The sequence below is a fragment of the Callorhinus ursinus genome, unplaced genomic scaffold (assembly GCF_003265705.2).
Source record: "Callorhinus ursinus isolate GAN/ISIS: 27379988/994484 unplaced genomic scaffold, GSC_fseal_2.0 scaffold1, whole genome shotgun sequence".
NCBI classification, from domain to species: Eukaryota; Metazoa; Chordata; class Mammalia; order Carnivora; family Otariidae; genus Callorhinus; species Callorhinus ursinus.
In genome coordinates, this window is record NW_027397063.1 from 106,522,243 (window position 1) to 106,541,600 (window position 19,358).

A 19,358-nucleotide genomic window follows, 5' to 3' on the forward strand; every position below is an offset into this window, starting at 1 on the left:
TTAGCCTGGTGATGGGTATTAAAGAGGGCACATTCTGCGTGGAGCACTGGGTGTTATGCACAAACAATGAATCATGGAACACTACATCAAAAACTAATGTAATGTATGGTGATTAACATAAAAAATTTTTAAAAAAAGAAAACACAAATATGATCAAGGCTTCAGCCAGTTTTACAGGTCACGTCTCAGCTGGACTCTTCTGCTAACTTAGAGTTGGTTTTATTTAATTTTAGCTAAAACAGATCTGAAATGAAATCTGAAAAATAAATTATTGTCCTTATTTATTTAGTTTTCAACTGCAGTACATTTTAAAAACATCTCTTTTTCCTGGGATCAGGAGGAGAGGATCTTTTTTGCTCTAGGCTTGGCTTTTCTTTTCTACATTTTTTTCTGGCCTTTCCTAGAAGTCCAGAGAAAGGCAACTGGGGTTCTCCCTCTCACATAATTTCAGTTAAGGCTTTCCAATGCTAGGAATAACTTAAGAGTTTATCAGGTGCCCCCATGTAGTCAACCAGAGCTCTGTTACTTATGTAAATAAAACAATTAATCATTTTAAATCCAAGAAAGTAAAACAAAACACACCAAATTTGGTGATAAAAGTATTCAGATTTTACTTTTTTAACACTACAGCTACATCTCAGCAGTATGGACAGTCTCATATCTAAATGCTGTTAATTCTCCACATTTTTAGCAATGCATGTGAAATGCTTGTGAGATCCCTGTTTCTCCAGCAGATGGCAGGGGAGCAGTCTTCCTTGCACAGCAAAGGGGGTGAAGTGCTCCTTGTTACTGCTAGGCAGGAGTTTAGGCTCCTTACCAGGACTACACTGATCCATCCTGGCTGATGCTGGGGGTGCTTTTTTTGAGAGACATTTGATAAAAGAAGCAAAACTTAAAGTCATACATTAGTGGTACCCTCATACTAATTCATGGTTTTGAGAGCTTCTCTTCTTAAATATTGTGATTCTTTACAGAAATCTGGTTTCCTTGACTGTGATCTTACTTACATTGACCAAGTTGAAATTAAACTGACCCCTGGTTGGAGGAGAGCAGTGTGAGAACCAGGTGATGAGGATGTGAAGAAGTGATTGGACTAGCAACAATATAGCAGTATTCAAGTCATCATTTTGAAGGTAAAATGTGATTTCAAATCCCAGTGTTATCAGTTGCTATCTATGTAAACTTAACAATAGCATAAAGAATATAAAAATAGAAATTTGCATAGTGCTAAATATCTTGCAGGCCCTGTTGCTAACCCTGCAGCAGATGGGTATATGAGATGGGCATAGAGAGGCTATCAAATTACTTCATCTCTTCAACCTTAGTTTTTGCACTTATGAAGTAAGCATAACTATTTCAGAAAGTTTAAGAGGATTAAATGAGTTAATAATCTGGAAGACCCTCTAACTACATTTTTGGTACGTGGTATGCCCTTCCCTCAGAACATGAAACCTCTTACTATTTTCAAGAAGCTGTCATGTGACCCATGTAATTTCCATGTAAAAAAAATCATGCTAAGGGCGCCTGGGTGGCTCAGTTGTTTAGGCGACTGCCTTCGGCTCGGGTCATGATCCTGGAGTCCCGGGATCGAGTCCCACATCGGGCTCCCTGCTCGGCAGGGAGTCTGCTTCTCCCTCTGACCCTCCCCCCTCTCATGTGCTCTTTCTCTCTCATTCTTTCTCTCAAATAAATAAAGAAAATTAAAAAAAAATCATGCTAAGTTTCAATATATTGTAGTTTCAATCCTGTGTAATTTTTTCATTTGATTTTGAACACAAGAGTCCCCAGGACCTACTGTCCCTCCACTTGCATACTACCCAGGAAGCCTGCTTATAGGATACTACAGTCTACGTCAGCTTAGTACCTTCCCCTCGTACCAGCCAACTGGTGGCACTCATCCTATATAGTACCGGCCTGGCAGATGTCCAATGTTAAATCAGTCTGCTCCAACAGCATGGATGCCAGAGCCAATTCCTGTGCCAAACTGCCCTCCTGGTCTGGAATACTTATTAGCTCAGGTATTCCACACAAATCCAAAATATTTTCTTATGAAATATGACCTTGGGGACCCAAGAAAAAGAGACACAGGCTGGATACAGTGGATAAAGATGGTGGGTCAGTGATGACACAGGTCCAGTTTGTGAGACTATAGGAGCAGTGATACTGTTGTCAGATATGAGAAGGGGGAGCACAAGTATAGGAATATTTTCAGTAGGAAGAGTATGGCTTTCATAAAGGATTCAGACTGAGTTGTAGGATATTCAAGATGTCCTCCTGAAGGAAATTAGAAAAATAGGGATAGAAAAAAATCTATCATAAATGCCAATTGGGGTGTCATTTACTTGGAAGTAAGAGTAAGCACCAAGAAAGACAACATGGGCTGCGTAGGTGGCTCAGTCGGTTAGGCTCAGGTCATGATCTCAGGGTCATGAGATGAAGCCCTGCATGGGGCTCTGTGCTCAGTGTGGAGTCTGCTTGCCCCTCTCCTTCTCCTCCCCCTGCTCTCTCCCTCCTTCATAAATAAATAAAACTGTTAAAAAAAAAAAAAAGACATCATGAAGGAACAGAACACTTAGTGAAAAACTCATCAGGTGCCTTGGCCCTTTGCTTTCTGTCACCACCCATAATTTCATCAGCTACTCCAGCCCTCATAAAAACCTATTACCTTCCTGCTATCTTCTTTTTTTTTTTTTAACATATAATGTATTATTTGTTTCAGAGGTACAGGTCTGTGTATAAACAATTTTATATCCACTTTCTAACCAATATTGATTTAGTAAATGTTACTATGTATACAGAATTTTGTCCAAGATATGCTTTCATTATACCCAGTAGGGAGATTGTGAGGCAGTAGCTAACCTTCTCCCATCTCAAACTTTTCAGAGATTACTGCTGTCTACCAAACAATAACGGTTATGCAGGACCAAGTTTATTTAGGTTAGTTTGTAATTGACCAAGTTGGGTTTATTCTCAAGAAAGTTAACTTAAATTCTATTAATGTGATTCATCTTATTAATAGATAAAAGGAGGAAATCTCACAATCATGTTAGAAGATACATTATAGTTCTGATATATAATTTCAAACAAATTCATAATTTTTAAAAAATTTAGCAAACAAAAAATGGAAGAGACCTTCTTGAACTTGACAAGTGTCATACCCAAATCTAACATTAAATAAACCTATGGAATAAAATGAAAATAAAAAACCTATTACCAAGTAAACATAAAGTGCCTACCAAGCACACATAGCTTCAAGCCAAGTCCATGAGGCCCCCTCCCACAAAGTGGTGGTCCCCTAAATCCCTTCTGTATAAAAATTATGAAGCTACTCTGAAACCCAGGTTATAAAATTGAGGGATAAGCAGATTTGGTTGTAAACTCAAATGGTGTAAACTCAAAAAATTCTATCTAGTGAAACTGAGATATAACTAGTATTAGAAATTCTTCTGTAATCCTGGCCCTTTTTGTCTTGGAAACAGGAGGTATTTAAGTTCATTATAAGCAAGGGACTCTAATTCAATACTTCACTCCCCACATAATCAATAAAGTATTCCTTGAAGTTGACAAGTTCCTCTTTGCAATTCAATATATTATTAATCTTGTGCATTGAAAACTATCGATACACTGCTGTGGAAATGATATACGAAATGCAGTACAACTGGATGAAGAAATTAGAATCTGTAGGAGCCAAAAATTTTACTAAACTGTCCCTTGTAAAGTAACTATCATATACACATGAAGTCATTAAAGTGCTAGAGTAAACCCCTTCATTATTTTAGAAGCTTATAGAATGCTTATAGTAAATAAATTTTAGAAAATCTTTTTTATACTTGCACAATAAAAATACTCTGTCCTTGCAAGTCTGGGGTCTCCTAGACCATTTCCCCATCTTTTAAAAATTGTACAGCTTTAAAATTGTTTATTAAAGTTAAAAAAAATTGCTCTACTTCTTCCATTATCCTGACAGAAGTTAAATGATGGATATGATGGATTCACTTTTCCCTTTCCAAAATGGATGAATTAAGAAACAAAACCAGAAACAAATAAAAAATAAAACTGGGTTTAGAGCTAGACAATATAGTTTTTAATTCTGTCTTTATTCCCTACCAGTTCCATAACCTTGAACACCTTTCTTAACTATTCGATGTTTCAGTTTCTTCACCTACAAAATAGTACTAACTATCCCTACGCTATTGGGCAGTTCTGAGAATAGTTAATGTCTGATACAATTCCTGGCACGCAGGAACCACTGCCTGTATGAGATACTGTAATGATGCTGTTTAGTTGAGATGCCTGCTTGGGTGTGAGTGGAAGGCACATACCTGGTCACTTTTCTCTATCTTCTCTAGACTTTTGAGATCTCATATGAAGGGTATGAGGAACCCTCAGAGGAATTTCTGTCCATCACAGCAGGATTACATGGTTTCTTTGAGTTTGCCAGCAACTCCACCCACCCTTCAAAGAACTGCTCCATAATAGGCCCTAAGTCTTATTAGGTAAATTCCCATGTTAAAGGGCTTCATTTCTTTAGGCCTATTTTGCCTAGCCGTGGACATTTTATGAAATAGTGATTTTTTTTTTTTATCTTTTAGTCCTAGAGTTTAAAATCCTGGAATTTTTTAAATAGGACTGTAAACCATTTTGGTGGCCACTTTTGAAAAATTATAAGAGATGTATAGACCCCCTCCCCCGGCTGTGTTTTCATACAAGAAAAACAATCTTGAATTAAGCATGGACTGTGTTTTCCACCCTCTTATAATTAAGCACATGATTAAACACTCATGCCAAGTTAAGTCACTTTCAGTTTTATTCATTTCAAAATCTATTCATTAACTTATTCAACAAATATTTAAGGAAATGTGACATTTCAATGTTCCATGTTCGAAAGTTAGGAATGACAGAAAATTGTGTAAGATTGGATCAGTCTGTCCTGAAGGAGATTTTTTTTTTTCCACTAGAAGGGTTCAAGTATCTTGGGAGTAATCCCAAAGTAAAACTAAGATAAAATGTCTATCTAATGATATGCCCAATTTCCCCTTTCAAGGGACCATATTCCCAGAATGTTTCTTGTCCTTTGCCCCAATCCTATTTATAAGCTTCCTGCCCTCTTGGACCTTCCCCTTATTAAAAGTGAACACCTAGGAAAGAGCTTCGTGGTTTTTTTTTTTTTTGCTTCCTTCTTTTTTTTTTAATTTTTTTATTGTTATGTTAATCACCATATATTACATAATTTGTTTTGGTGTAGTGTTCCATGATTCATTGTTTGTTCATAACACCCAGTGCTCCATGCAGAATGTGCCCTCTTTAATACCCATCACCAGGCTAACCCATCCCCCTACCCTCCTCCCCTCTAGAACCCTCAGTTTGTTTTTCAGAGTCCATCATCTCTCCTGGTTCGTCTCCCCCTCTGACTTACTCCCCTTCATTCTTCCTCTCCTGCTATCTTCTTCTTTTTCTTTTTTCTTAAAATATGTTGCATTATTTGTTTCAGATCTGTGATTCAACAGTCTTACACAATTCACAGCGCTCACTGTAGCACATATCTTTGCTACGGAGAGCTTGGTGTTTAATAACTCGAGTGAATGGAATCAGTATGTTAATCTGTCAGAGGTACCTGTAAAATAATATAAAATTGGACATTTCTGTGTGAGGTTCACCCTGGCTGATTCCTTCTCCCTAAGCCACTGAAAAGATTGCCTTCTCTGTGGCTGGTCCATGTAAAACCATCCTAAACTTCCTGAGTACCTCCAGTCTGTTTGGGTCAATGAGATCAGTGAGTAGAGACTGAGCTAGAAACAATCTATGTCAACACAGCTTCTTTTAGATGCTGTTACTATAGCAGGAAGATGATTTTCTGATATTTTATCAAAAACATTATTAAATTTTTTAGTCTTCTACAGTATAACTGGAAGAAAGTGTTTTTCCTACTTAGTTCTCCTTATATCTGATCAGGTGCAGATAGGTTAATTTCACTTGATAAAATATATTTATAATTAATTAATTCACATTAAAGATATTTTAAAAATCAGTTGATACATGGTAGTAATTTCTATCAATTTCTTTTCTAATGTTAACTTGTTTTAATTCTGTTATTTCTATCTTCCCTAATTACTTCTTTCTATCCCAGTAATTGGACAACATACACATTCTTCAGCATTTTGAACCCCTGGAAAGTATGCGTACTTCAGCGATGATCAGCAATATATGAAACAACATTATTCAATATCCAGTTCCTTATTATACTGAACATTTTTTAGTGGTTCAAAGAGAAAAGACTGTCCTAGCAACTTAAAAAGGGAATTTTTTTATAATTTTATTTATTTATTCTTAAATCATATAATATTCGATCTTAGACTGAAAAAGATCTTATATATTATCTTGTCAACACCATTACACTTATTCCCTCTTTCTGCTCCATCATTTACGTTTTATAGATGAGGGGTAACAAAAGAGCAGAGAAAATAAAGGAATTAGTGAGGGACCAGCAGAATCTAGATTTGTGGGAAGGAAGAAGAAATGAGCACAGTAAACATAAAGCTTGTCCTCTGTTCATAGGAAATTGTTCCTGACCCTTAAAGCAACAAATTTACACATTCCTTTGATGTAGGTAAGGCCTCCAGCTCTTCTTGGTTCTTTTGCCTGTTTGCAGTTTGCAATGACCTTGGTCATCTTACCATATTTCATGAGTTGACTCATTTGTGATGCAGTGTGTAATTTCATTAAAATATTTTTAAAACTGAAGTTTTCTGAATACAGGTATTATATAAGACATGATCGTCTTAAAAAAGATGTTTTCAATCTTTCTCGTTATGTGACTAAACATTTTAAAGTCATCTTGCTCTGAGCTTAAAATAAATGTTTTAAATCCTAAAGGATTTAAATGCTTACAAGGGTTATAAAATATTTTGATGTTCCAAGCAATTGCACATGCTTTTTGAAATTTTGAAAAAGCTGTTTTTGTTTACACACTGAGAAATGCAATACAAATACTCGAGGCCCATCTTAACTGCTTCTAATTTAAAGAGTCTTTCTCAAATTGAAGAAGACACAAAAAGATGGAAAAACATTCCATGCTCATGGATTGGAAGAATAAACATTGTTAAAATGTCTATGCTACTCAGAGAAATCTATACCTTTAATGCCATCCCGATCAAAATTCCAATGACATTTTTCAAAGTGCTGGAACAAACAATCCTAAAATTTGTATGGAATCAGAAAAGACCCCGAATCACCAAGGAAATTGTGAAAAAGAAAAACAAAGCTGGGGGCATCACGTTGCCCAATTTCAAACTATATTACAAAGCAGTGATCACCAAGACAGCGTGGTACTGGCACAACAACAGACATATAGACCAATGGAACAGAATAGAGAACCCAGATATTGATCCTCAGCTCTATGGTCAAATAGTCTTTGACAAAGCAGGAAAAAATATGCAATGGAAAAAAGATAGTCTCTTCAGTAAATGGTGCTGGGAAAATTGGACAGCTATATACAGAAGAATGAAACTGGACCATTCTCTAACACCATACACAAAGATAAACTCAAAAATGGATGAAAGACCTCAATGTGAGACAGGAATCCATCAAAATCCTAGAGGAGAACACAGGCAGTAACCTCTTTGACATCGGCCACAGCAACTTCTTTCAAGATTCATCTCCAAAGGCTAGGGAAACAGAAGCAGAAATGAACTTTTGGGACTTCATCAAGATAAAAAGCTTCTGCACAGCAAAGGGAACAGTCAACAAAACATCCAAGATCTATAAAGAAATTTTCAAACTCAACACCCAAAAAACAAATAATCAAGTCAAAAAATGGGCAGAAGACATAAACAGACACTTCTCTAAAGAAGACATACAAATGGCTAACAGACACATGAAAAAATGTTCATCATCATTAGCCATCAGGGAAATTCAAATCAAAACCACATTGAGATACCACCTTACACCAGTTAGAATGGCAAAAATTGACAAGGCAAGAAACAATAAATGTTGGAGTGGTTGTGGAGAAAGGGGAACCCTCTTACACTGTTGGTGGGAATGCAAGTTGGTTTAGTCACTTTGGAAAACAGTGTGGAGGTGCCTCAAAAAGTTAAAAATAGAGCTACCCTATGACCCAGCAATTGCACTCCTGGGTATTTACCCCAAAGACACAGATGTGGTGAAAAGAAGGGCCATATGCACCCCAGTGTTCATAGTGGCAATGTCCGCAATAGCCAAACTGTGGAAAGAGCCGAGATGCCCTTCAACAGATGAATGGATAAAGAAAATGTGGTCCATATATGCAATGGAATATTACTCAGCCATCAGAAAGGATGAATACCCAACTTTTACATCAACATGGGTGGGACTGGAAGAGATTATGCTAAGTGAAATAAGTCAAGCAGAGAAAGTTAATTATCATATGGTTTCACTTATTTGTGGAACATAAGGAATAGCAGGGAGGACATTAGGAGAAGGAAGGGAAACATGAGGGGGGGGGAATCAGAGGGCAAGACGAACCATGAAAGACTATGGACTCTGAGAAACAAACTGAGGGTTCTAGAGGGGAGGGGTTGGGAGGATGGGTTAGCCTGGTGATGGGTATTAAGGAGGGCACGTACTGCATGGAGCACTGGGTGTTATACGAAAACAATGAATCGTGGATCACCACATCAAAAACTAATGATGTATGGTGACTAACATAACATAATAAAATACCATAAAAAAAATAAAGTGTCTTTCTCATTTTATTTTATAGTGATGACATCTTTTGAAACTAATAATAGATATGATATTAAAAACAACCTGGACCAAATGGTTTACATAGTAACTGAGGACACAGATGACGTTACCAGAAATGCTTATCGGACACTAAAGCCCTTCGTCCTCTGGGTAACGGACTGTGTGGACCGAGAAATCATGACAATGCAGAGACCTTTCGGATGCACCTGCTGTTGCCTCAGTTGTCCCTCCACCAGGCAAGAGGTCAGAGGATGCAGGGCTTATCCTGGTTTCTTCCTGATCCAAGTCTTCACAGTACAGTTGTGCTCCTTCCAGAATGACACAGGAGGGGATTTTCACTGGCTCTGCCGGTCAGACTGAAAGAAGAGAGTGGGGAGGAAGGAGACCACATCGTCTCACCCAAGGAAAATCACAGAGGGCTTTTTCTTGTGGGTTCTTTCTTGTCTTCCAATGTTAGCTCGGGGTTCAGGCACAAATTAGGGTTATTTATTCGGTGACCACAATTCTGTCAGTTGTGTCTGCTGAATTAGAAATGTATCTATGACCTAGAACAGAAGTCACCACATTTGTCTAAATGTACCTGCATATCCCCAGATAAGATGTTGCTAGACATCATCAAATGCTTTTAGATTTGGAAGAGACCTTGGATGACTTTGCACTCCCCATCCCAGTCCACACCTGGCCACAGATAAAGAAAGGGTGGCTCAGAAAGATGAAGTGCCTGATGAGGGCACTTGTTACAGTCCCCCGAGTGCCAGACCTAGAGAGCAGGTGTTCTGAGTTACAGTTGGCTTCCTCTTCTACAACCCGTGCAGCTCTAGGAAGGTTGTTTGCTGCAGGGAAAAGAAGCAGCTTTAGCAAGAGGTCCACCAGAATTTTGAATTCCAGATATGTCACCTACTTAAATTGTGCAATTTACTTAACTTCTTTGGGGCTCAGTGCTCTTGTACATAAAATATGCACAACAATACCCCATGGGATTCCTGGGATATTTAGAAGACATGGTAAGTGCCAGCACTTACTAAATGTTAATTTATTTACAACCTTCTCTGTGTTTTGATTTCCTATAAGATGGAAGTAATAATAGCACCTGTCACACAGGATTGCTTTGAGGATTAAATAGTAAATAAATGTTAACTGTTCTTTACAGTACCAGGCAGACAGTACAGTGTTCAGAGAATGGTGTTCCCAGGTATCTTAAGCCTCTCTCATTACTATTTTTGTAAAAATATTTGAGATGAATCTTCACCTTTAATCCTTAGTCCTTTTGGATTCATATTCATGAGCTGGGTTTTCTTCTCAAATCCTATAAATACAGCCTTCCATGATTAAAGTAAGCCATGATGTAGTAAAGCTAATCAAAATTACAAATGTACTCAATTTATGGAACATTTATCTCATGATAGATTTTTTCTCATTTCTCCAATTTTACTTGTATTCCTGTGTGTGTGTGTATTCAGTTCTGTGAGGTTTGATCACCTGTGTCAATTCCTGTGTCCACCATACAATGCAGATAACTGACAATTCCATCACCACAAATATCCCCTTTATAATCACACCCACCGTAGACTTAGAGAAGGAACTGGCTGTTCCATAGTAAGTGACAAGCAAGCCTCCCCTGTGTCCTGAAGGAAAATATGACTTCATCCCTCAAGGATGCTCCCTCCAATGACAACCCTAAGAAATGGCCAAGGGAAAGAGCAGTCAGGGCCTTGCATTGTTGGCCCACACAGAGAGTAGTTTAGAAGTGTGAGAGGCCTGTGGAGGCTCTCCCTCTCAACAATTTCCTTAATCCTTAAAGGATTTCAGAACACATCTAGGTTGTCTGTACGGGTATACATCTATGCGTAGCTTCCTCCCCTCTATCACTTCATCTGCAGCTGGAGGTGCGGTGGTCCTCCTGGTGTCACCACTGGCTTTGTCGCAGAACACTGGAACCTGCTCAGGGCAGTTAATAGCATCCAGAATGAGAAGAAAGAAAATGTGATAGGAGTGCCTGAGCCATGTTCAACCTATGGCTGTGGTTCAGATTCTGTTTTTGAGGTAACCTGATGGTAAAATAATGTTTTTAAGAGTTTTTTCTATATGGACGGACCAAATGCAGAATGATCCTGTTTCAGTGCACTTTTACACATAAGTGAAATGAAGTTTACAATATCACTTATAAAATAAATAGAGCAGTATGATGAAATATTTGTAAGATACTGGGCTAGGTATTTAAGGAAACCTGTTTCCTTAAATAGGTACAAAATAGTACTCTATCCCTCAGCAAGTGTAAAACAAGTCAATATATAATTATAGTATGAAGCTCAACAAGAATTCTTGATATAAAATAAATGCAATTCCTCAGTTTGCACATATGTATCACATGGTTCTCACTACTACATCATGAGCGAGGTGCCAATTAATCTTATTTTTCAGAGACAAAGCTGAAATTCATCAGGAGTTAATAGTAAGGAGACAGGGTGTTGAGGAACTTCTTCCCTCCGATGTAATTGTAATGAAGGGAGTTGGAAAGAGAGGGAGAGGCATGAGAGCTCCTGGAAGAGGGGAAGCAGAACGGATGGAATTAGCTGACACAGCGCTTGTAGAGCTGATGATTCTCAAAGGCCCAGCAGAAGCCTGGTGCCTTAACCCTGTTCTCCCAGGTTCCAGAGGAGGGGTTGGTCAGCGTCCACTTGTGTGTGTGGCAGTGGTAGGGGAAGGTGCTGGGGCTGGGATGACCATGATACATCCATTCTTTTTTTCTTTTTTAAGATTTTATTTATTTATTTGAGAGAGAGAGCGAGCACAAACAAGGGGAGCTGCAGAGGGAGAGGGAGGATGCAGGCCTTGATCCCAGGACCCCCGTATCCTGACCTAAGCCAAAGGCAGATGTTTAACCGACTGAGCCACCCAGGCGCCCCTGGTGAATCTACTCTTGAGGTAAAAGCTGTCTTCAATTTGCTCAATCATGTGTGTGTCTTAGAGGAGTTTTCCATGTAAAATTTTTCTGGATTCTGAGGAACCAAAATATGTGCACATTAACATAACATAACATAACATAATAAAATATGTGTACATTAACATAACATAAAATATGTGTACATTAACATAACATAACATAACATAATAAAATATGTGTACATTAACATAACATTTAGAAGGCAAATGATTTACACCAGAAATCTACATAGAAGTATAGCTTTAAACAGAAACAAAAAATAAATAGCAAGTTCTTGTTTAGGTGGTTCTGTAATTAGGTAGCATAATGGTTGCCCCATTTAATTTTCTTGTGGTTCTTAGTTCTGCTGCTTCTCAACCAAGAAGCCAGTCATGTGAAATCATAATTTTGTTATGCATAGTTGCTAGGTTTACCTCAAGATTTAATTCTAGGCCAGAAGGATAGGCATCTGGGTACATTTGGAGAAGAATCAGCCTAACCATGGACTAGCTGGGATAATGTAATCCGTGACCCACAACTGCGGTGATGCTGTTGATGATAAGAGCAGCTGTCCTTTTCAGTGCTCCCTATCTTCTAGGCATGGTTCTGGTCCTAACTACTTTCCACATATTAACTCATTTAATTCTTATAAACAACCTGTCAGAGAGATGCTATGATAATTCCCCTTTCAGAGATGAGAAAACTGAGGTTTGAGATCTTGTGCAAAGTTACTCACAAAGCCATTATTTGAAAGTGACTCCAGAGGCTATGCCCTAAACCACTATGCCCTGTCCCTCTTTCATGTGTGTGAGATTTCGTTTCTTTATGTGTGAACACAGGAGAACAGAAAGAGAGTAAAATGGTGGTGGGTTACTTCATGTGCTCTCAAGTTTAGGATCATCGCTGAGAAGCCCACGAGGCTCCGAGGGCATCTCGTCTGCAGGTGTGCTCTCCTGAAAGGCTTGCTTTTGCTTCTGCTGGTGTCCCAGTGACATAACATACAGAAGACCATTTTTTATGTTTTTCTGTCAGTTTGGTGTTTCCCAAGTCATGTGTATATTTTAAATATTGAGTACCAATCTTGATTATGAATTCTCAGTGGACAAGATTTTCCCTACCTCTAGTACAGGCCAAAACAGTCAAGCTTTCTTTTATTTATTGATCTTTTTGAGTCTATATGATTTTATTTTATTTATTTTTTTATTATTATGTTCAGTTAGCCAACATATGGTACACGATTAGTTTTTGATGTAGTGTTCAACGATTCATTAGCTGCGTGTAACGCCCAGTGCTCAAGCTTTCTTTTAGTCCTTGTTGCCTACTCTACCCTCATACTGGGTTGACTCCGTTTGAGAGTGCCCACCTTATTGGGGATCTATAATATAGTACACTCATTGCTCAGGCCCAAGGTCCCACCACTGGCTTGCCGTGACTGGGGAAATCAAATCCTCTAGCTAAGGAAGATTGGCAACACTCATAAGCCAAAGAAAGTGTCAGCCTCTGTGTAACACTCGGGATTTTCACATTTTTCCCTTTTGCCCCACAGATTTCTCTCTTAGGAGCTTGGCTTTGCACGTAAATAGGTTTTAATTTATACTTTAGTCAGCACCTTTAGGTTTTCACATTATCTACTTTGCAACATTGCCAAAAATGGAAGTGACAGAATTCTTAGAAAGGTACACAGATTTTAGGGTCAAGAACATAAGAGAGAATGTTCAAACATCAATATAACAATTAAAATAATTTTATTTGATTTATTAGTGGTTGGCAATAACTAAAAAGATACTCCTTTGTTTTCTATTTAAGATGACATATATGATGTTTTTGCCATACAAAACTCATATGGAATTCCAGATCCTCTGAAAATGTTTGTTTTATTAGGTAAAACATCATTCAATTAATATTATAGCAACTGTTTTACAATCCAAGGGACAGGAAAATTTATCTTGTGAAAAATGCTGAAACCATGTTTTTCATGAGAGTTTTAAGAGCATATTTGCTCAGTTGTCTTAGTAAGAGTATTTGAATGCTATTTGTTCTCTTTTGTTAAAAATAAAACAGATTTAGAAAATAAACAATTTTAGAAACTCTTGTTTATGCAAGGATAGGGAGATATGAGGGATGCTGTAGAGAATAATTAAAATGACAAAATTCTTATCTGGTTTTGTAAATTTATTGCTCCTGGCTGCCTTTTGCCCTCCTCACCATAAAACTGAGTAAAACAAGCCTGAAAAGGGGGGGGTAGTACTAGCTTATAACTTCCTTTATTAAAATATACTTATTTCATAGCCAAATTTATGCCATCACTAATCAACACATTTTAATGAATAGAACCAAAGGATTTTAGAGTTAGAAGGAACACGAAGGACTCACTGCTCTATATTCTAATGTAAGATGAGAAAACTGGAAAGGCCTAGTTCATGTATTCTGAGTTATACTAGAAATCCAGAACTATAATTACAAACCCCCCTTTTTTGTCCAGTATTCTTGCAATCACACCTCAAATTTAAGAGATTTAAAACATTTCAATGTACTATCTTTCCTAACAATGACATTTGAGTGGAAGAAAGTTTTAAACCCGGTTTCAAATTTTGCTAATATTCTAAATTATTTTTAAGCACGTGCTAACAGAGTTCATCTCAACAATCCAGACTGATATTACTGCAATCTTCTAACCATGAAGGAAGAACTAAGTTACCGTGTTACAAAAACAATGAAAATGTCAAAACCAGGGATGACACTGAGGTTTGTTTTATTTCAAACATTGGTACACTTAGAGTGTTCTTTCATAGATGTCATTCACATCTAAGTTTAAGTTCTCTTATTGTATCTGTTTTTAGATTTTTTTTTTTTTTGTAAAATGTATTCAGCGTGTGATAGATTCACTTGCCTTGAGGAAATTTAACTGCTGATAGCACAAGGAATGTCAAATGAACAGAGACAGAACTCAATCATTACCCTGATTTAGGGAAAGGCAATATGTCTAGTGGGCAGTTGGATACAGTTCTTCCCAGATACAGTCCGGCCTGACTGTTGTCCTGGCAGAAGACATGCCTAAAGATGGAATATCTTATTCAGGGGTCTGGCAGATTCACAGACAACTATGAAAATTCTTCTGGGTACTGTTCCTTAATTTCCTCTTTCCTTGAGTTTTTTTTTTTTCCACCAATTATAACATTTTCACTTTTCTGTTTTCTGTATATTTCTTTCTGTTCTGTAGGTGGTCATATATTTCTATCTACATGTAATTTGTGCCACTTGTGTGAGATACGGCCATGGGTGCTGCCTGGACAGGGAAATCAATGTGAGACTGTGCTGTTTTCTTCACTGATATCTTTATAACTTTCTAAGAAAAAAAAATGTGCTCATATCTTTAGCATTTTGAGAGACACTTTATAATATTGCTGTTCTTCGGCGGTGAATGAAATCACTTGACAGATAGATCCAGGAGTGAGAAACACATCATTTTTGTACTGACAGAGCTATTTAGAGGACATGGCTACACTCTCTGGCATCCATAGCTTTGCAGAAAAGGTACCAACTGAGAGTTACTTTCCCTGTCTCCGGCAGAGGCAAACGACCCTAGTCCTTTCTTGTGGAGGCCTGACACTGCAAACTATTCAGTGGAGGGGCTAGGAATGTGTCCTCTCTGCAGAGAGGCTGCCTCTCCGAATAAAGTCAAAGATAAAGAGGGCTGGACTACTCAGACCCCATTTCTTCTTTCAAACTCACTGGGCCAGTAATTCATCCCTGCTCTCTGAGGCAAGCAAATCAGGGAACAGAAAAAGTCAAGTGTGTTTTCTAAAGCCAATGTCCCTACCTTGACGTTTCAGGAGTGGAGAGGAATTGTGGAAGAAGTGAGCTAGTCCCTTAAGTCTCTCCTCCTCTTCTTCCATAATATTATAACCTGTGTTTTCACTGACTCCACATGAAACCAGGAATAAAGAGAATATTTCCTACCCTCCCATGCAGCTAGGTGTGGTCATGTAGCAGTCTGACCTATTAGAAGTGAATTGTAGGAACTACTTAAAAGATAAGTGGTATACACTATTTGCCTCTCCTTAATCTCTCCTCATTCCAAGTGGGTAGAACGTAAAGGGAGCACCTCTCCTGGGATATAAGCTGATTTGGGGGAATGAAAACTATGAACAGTAGAGTAAAAGGTAGAAAAAGTCTGAGTATATAGTGTCCCAGAGCTTCTCGTTTTGTCAAATTGTGGAAAAAAATCTTCTAGAATTCTGCCAAGTGATGAGGTCGATATAGTGTTCTGGGTCAGGGGGGACACCAAACTGTTGCTACCATGTGAGGCCACAGGGTCTTCGGCTTAAAGGAACATATATCTGTGAAACCAATTTATCTAAAGGGTGGCTCCATTTTTGTTTCTGTGTTGGTTTCTAGCGCCGTCCTACGTACAGCTCACAAACTGCCACACGTGCAGTGTGGAACTGATGTAGCTTTTTCAATAAGTGCCAAGTTTACATTCATGCCCCTGAGCTTTATGGGAGTCAGTGTTTTGAGAATTATTAGCAAAACCTCGCTTCTAGTAGTGGTTTGATTTAATCTATTCTTTGGGAGTTAGGAATAAGTATAAATAATTAAATTCAATCATATTATTAGATGTAAGAAATGTGTAAAATGATACCATTTTTGCTTCAGAAACCCAAATATGACCTGGGTTTGAGGGCCTGGCTCTGTCCTTTTCATACAACAACCTTAATGAAACCTCCTTAAGCACTGGTAAGTAATTGTAAGGAAATTGTAAGGGAATCACTACCCCTCTCTCTTTAGGGTTTTGTTATGATTAAAGAAGTATGCTTCACTATTATTATTGTTATTTATATTATTAATGCATCCCTGTTCTCAACTCTACTTAGATAGATGACACTACACTATAAACTTTGTTTACAGCTTTCAGATGATGCATAACTGCTCTAAGTGGGAAATAAATGTCTTTGAAAAGTAATGAGAAAGTAAAAATTTTATTACTTCTGGGTATTAGATATATCTAATCTAGCATTTTCCACACTGAGCAAATACATGCTCTCCTATACTACTGGTGTATATATGTGACATATTTCTAGTTGTTGATATTTGATTCAAATAATAACCATAATTCTTTATGTGTGCACTTATGTAAACAAGCCACATATTCTCCAGTTTTGCTTCCCAACATTATTTTCCCCAATATTAGTTTTCTTGAAGACTTGTTCTAAGTTGAAAATCCGTAACAGTTAAGTTCTACATCTCAAAATATGTGACAAACTTGCTTCAGAGTACATCAAGAATATTTGAGAGCATTTACAAAATCAGAATTTTATAATTAGAAGACATTTTAGTATTATTTTATAGATAAAATATTGTTTTACAAATAGTATTTTTTATATTATTTATTTTATTCATAAGAAAACCGAGGTTCCAAGTATTAATTAATTAATGTTCATCAACATCATGGACAGGTACGACATTCTCTTTTTATACCCACAGTCTTTCACGGATGCCCTGGTCCTTTTCCTCTGCTCAAGGGGACTTAAAACACTCAGGAATGTTGTATTATTCATAGGTCCATGCATGAAGTTGGCAGAGGGGCTTATGCACGATGGTAGCTCATCAATGGAATCCCTACCACTTTTGTATTCCTGGTTTCTCTATCCCTGTTCTATTTTCATATCATTTTCACTCCTGTTTTGAATTGCTGTGGTCTTCCTTTTTCTTTAACCCAAAGCCTGGCATAAAAGAGGATGTTCTGATTCACATTCCAGGTAATCTGTCTCTCTCTCTCTCTCATATATGTGCTTGAGGCTGATATTTCTCAATAACTTGCCCTCATACAAAGTGCAAAAAAGTGAACCAATACAACAGACAAGAGCATGCAATGCTCTTAAACCATTTTATGGGCCATAATGTGATTCTTTATCGTCTTAGGTAATTATATAATTTTACAGAATAATTTCTAGTACACTGAAATTACATGAGTTAATGACAACACTTACCACAGCTTGAAGATTGGCAGGACAAATGACTTGCTTCTAAAACAGTAGGGTATGAAATTGAGATAGGGTGTCTCTCCCTTAGTTAAGTCACATTATATAACAAAGGTTATGGGATGTCACTTTTATCTTAGCTGACCAGAGAAAGATTTTTTCTCTATTGCTGACTTGATGAAGTAAGCTGCCACACTGTAAGTGAACCTAGGAAGAGGTCCAGGTGGCAATGGACGACAGATAGCCTTCAGCTGACAGCAAGCAGTAAGACAGACACTTTAATGATACAGCAGCAAGAAAGTAAATTATGCCAACAAGCTGATAAAGCTTGGAAATAGATATATCCACAGTCAAGCCTCCAGAGGATAATGCAGCCTGACTAACAACCCTTAACTACAGCCTTGTAGGAACCTGAGCAGAGGACCCAGCTAAACTGTGCCCAGACTCCTGACTCAAAAAAAAATTATGAGATAATAACTGTATGTTGTTTTAAGCCACTAAATTTGTGATAATTACATAGTAACAGAAAAGTAATAAAATCACAAAGTCAAATTGTGATAATTTGAGCTTGCTTTACCATTTTCTACGTTGCTCTTTCATTATTTATTTATTTATTTATTTATTTGACAGAGAGAGAGAGAGAGAGAAGCAGCCGAGGGAGAGGGAGTAGCAGACTCCCCGCTGAGCAGGGAGCCTGATGCGGGGCTCGATCTCAGGACCCTGGGATCATGACCTGAGCCAAAGGCAGCCACTTGACTCACTGAGCCACCCAGGCACCCCCTACATTGCTCTTTCATAAACAGTTGCAATTTGATTTGTTAATTTTTTAATTAAAAATATTTTATTTCTCTGGATTTGAGAATTTTGGATTTGTCAGGTTTTTTTTTAATTTGCAATTTGTAAAGTTTGGGATTTCTTTTATAAATCTAAAGCAATACTTACTTTCATACCTAATTTTATACTATGTTTCTTAAAGAGGGCTTGCAAAATTGTATCTGCTTTGGCCCTTCAAAATTTAGATTCACCCCAGGCACTCATCTCACTGTCTGGTCCTTGGACAATTTTCTTGAAATGGATGGAAAAATAGAAAATCTCAGCACAGAAATAGAAGGACCCAAATGGAAATTATAGAGCTGAATAGAGTAACAGAAATTTAAAAACAAACAGAAAAATATACTACTTGGGTTCAGTAGTAGAGTGGAGATAACAGAAGATAAAATTAGTGAACTTGTGGGGTGCCTCAGTCAGTTGGGCAGCCAGCTCTTGATTTCAGCTCAAGTCATGGTCTCAGGGTCCTGGGATCAAGCCCCCTCTGGGGCTCCACGCTCAGCAGGGAGTCTGCTTGAGATTCTCTCTCTCTCCCTCTCCCTCTGCCCCTCTCCCCATCACATGCTCGCTCTCTCTCTAAAATAAATAAATAAATCTTAAAAAAAAAAAAAAGGGAATCCGTGAACTTGATGTAATTGACCTAATCCCAACAACAAAAAGAAAATAGACTGATGGAAAGAAAATGAACAGAGCCTCATGGACCCATGGGGACAGTAACAAAGAACCTAACGTTTGTGTCATCAGATAGGAGAAAGAGAGGGAGGTTGAAAGAGTATTAAAAAATAATCATAATGGCTAAAATATACAAAAGATATAAATCCACAGATTCAAGAAGCTGGCATGTATGTCCGTCTGAAAAATCCCAATAAATCTACATACCAAATAAACAAAACTCCTAGGATTAA

The 19,358-nt window shown here is 37.7% G+C and overlaps 1 pseudogene; it reads left to right on the forward strand.

Moving 5' to 3' along the window:
* LOC112820070 (phospholipid scramblase 4-like) overlaps positions 1–10,773 on the forward strand; it is a 21,964-nt pseudogene extending 11,191 nt beyond the window's left edge.
* Positions 10,774–19,358: the final 8,585 nt, after the last annotated feature.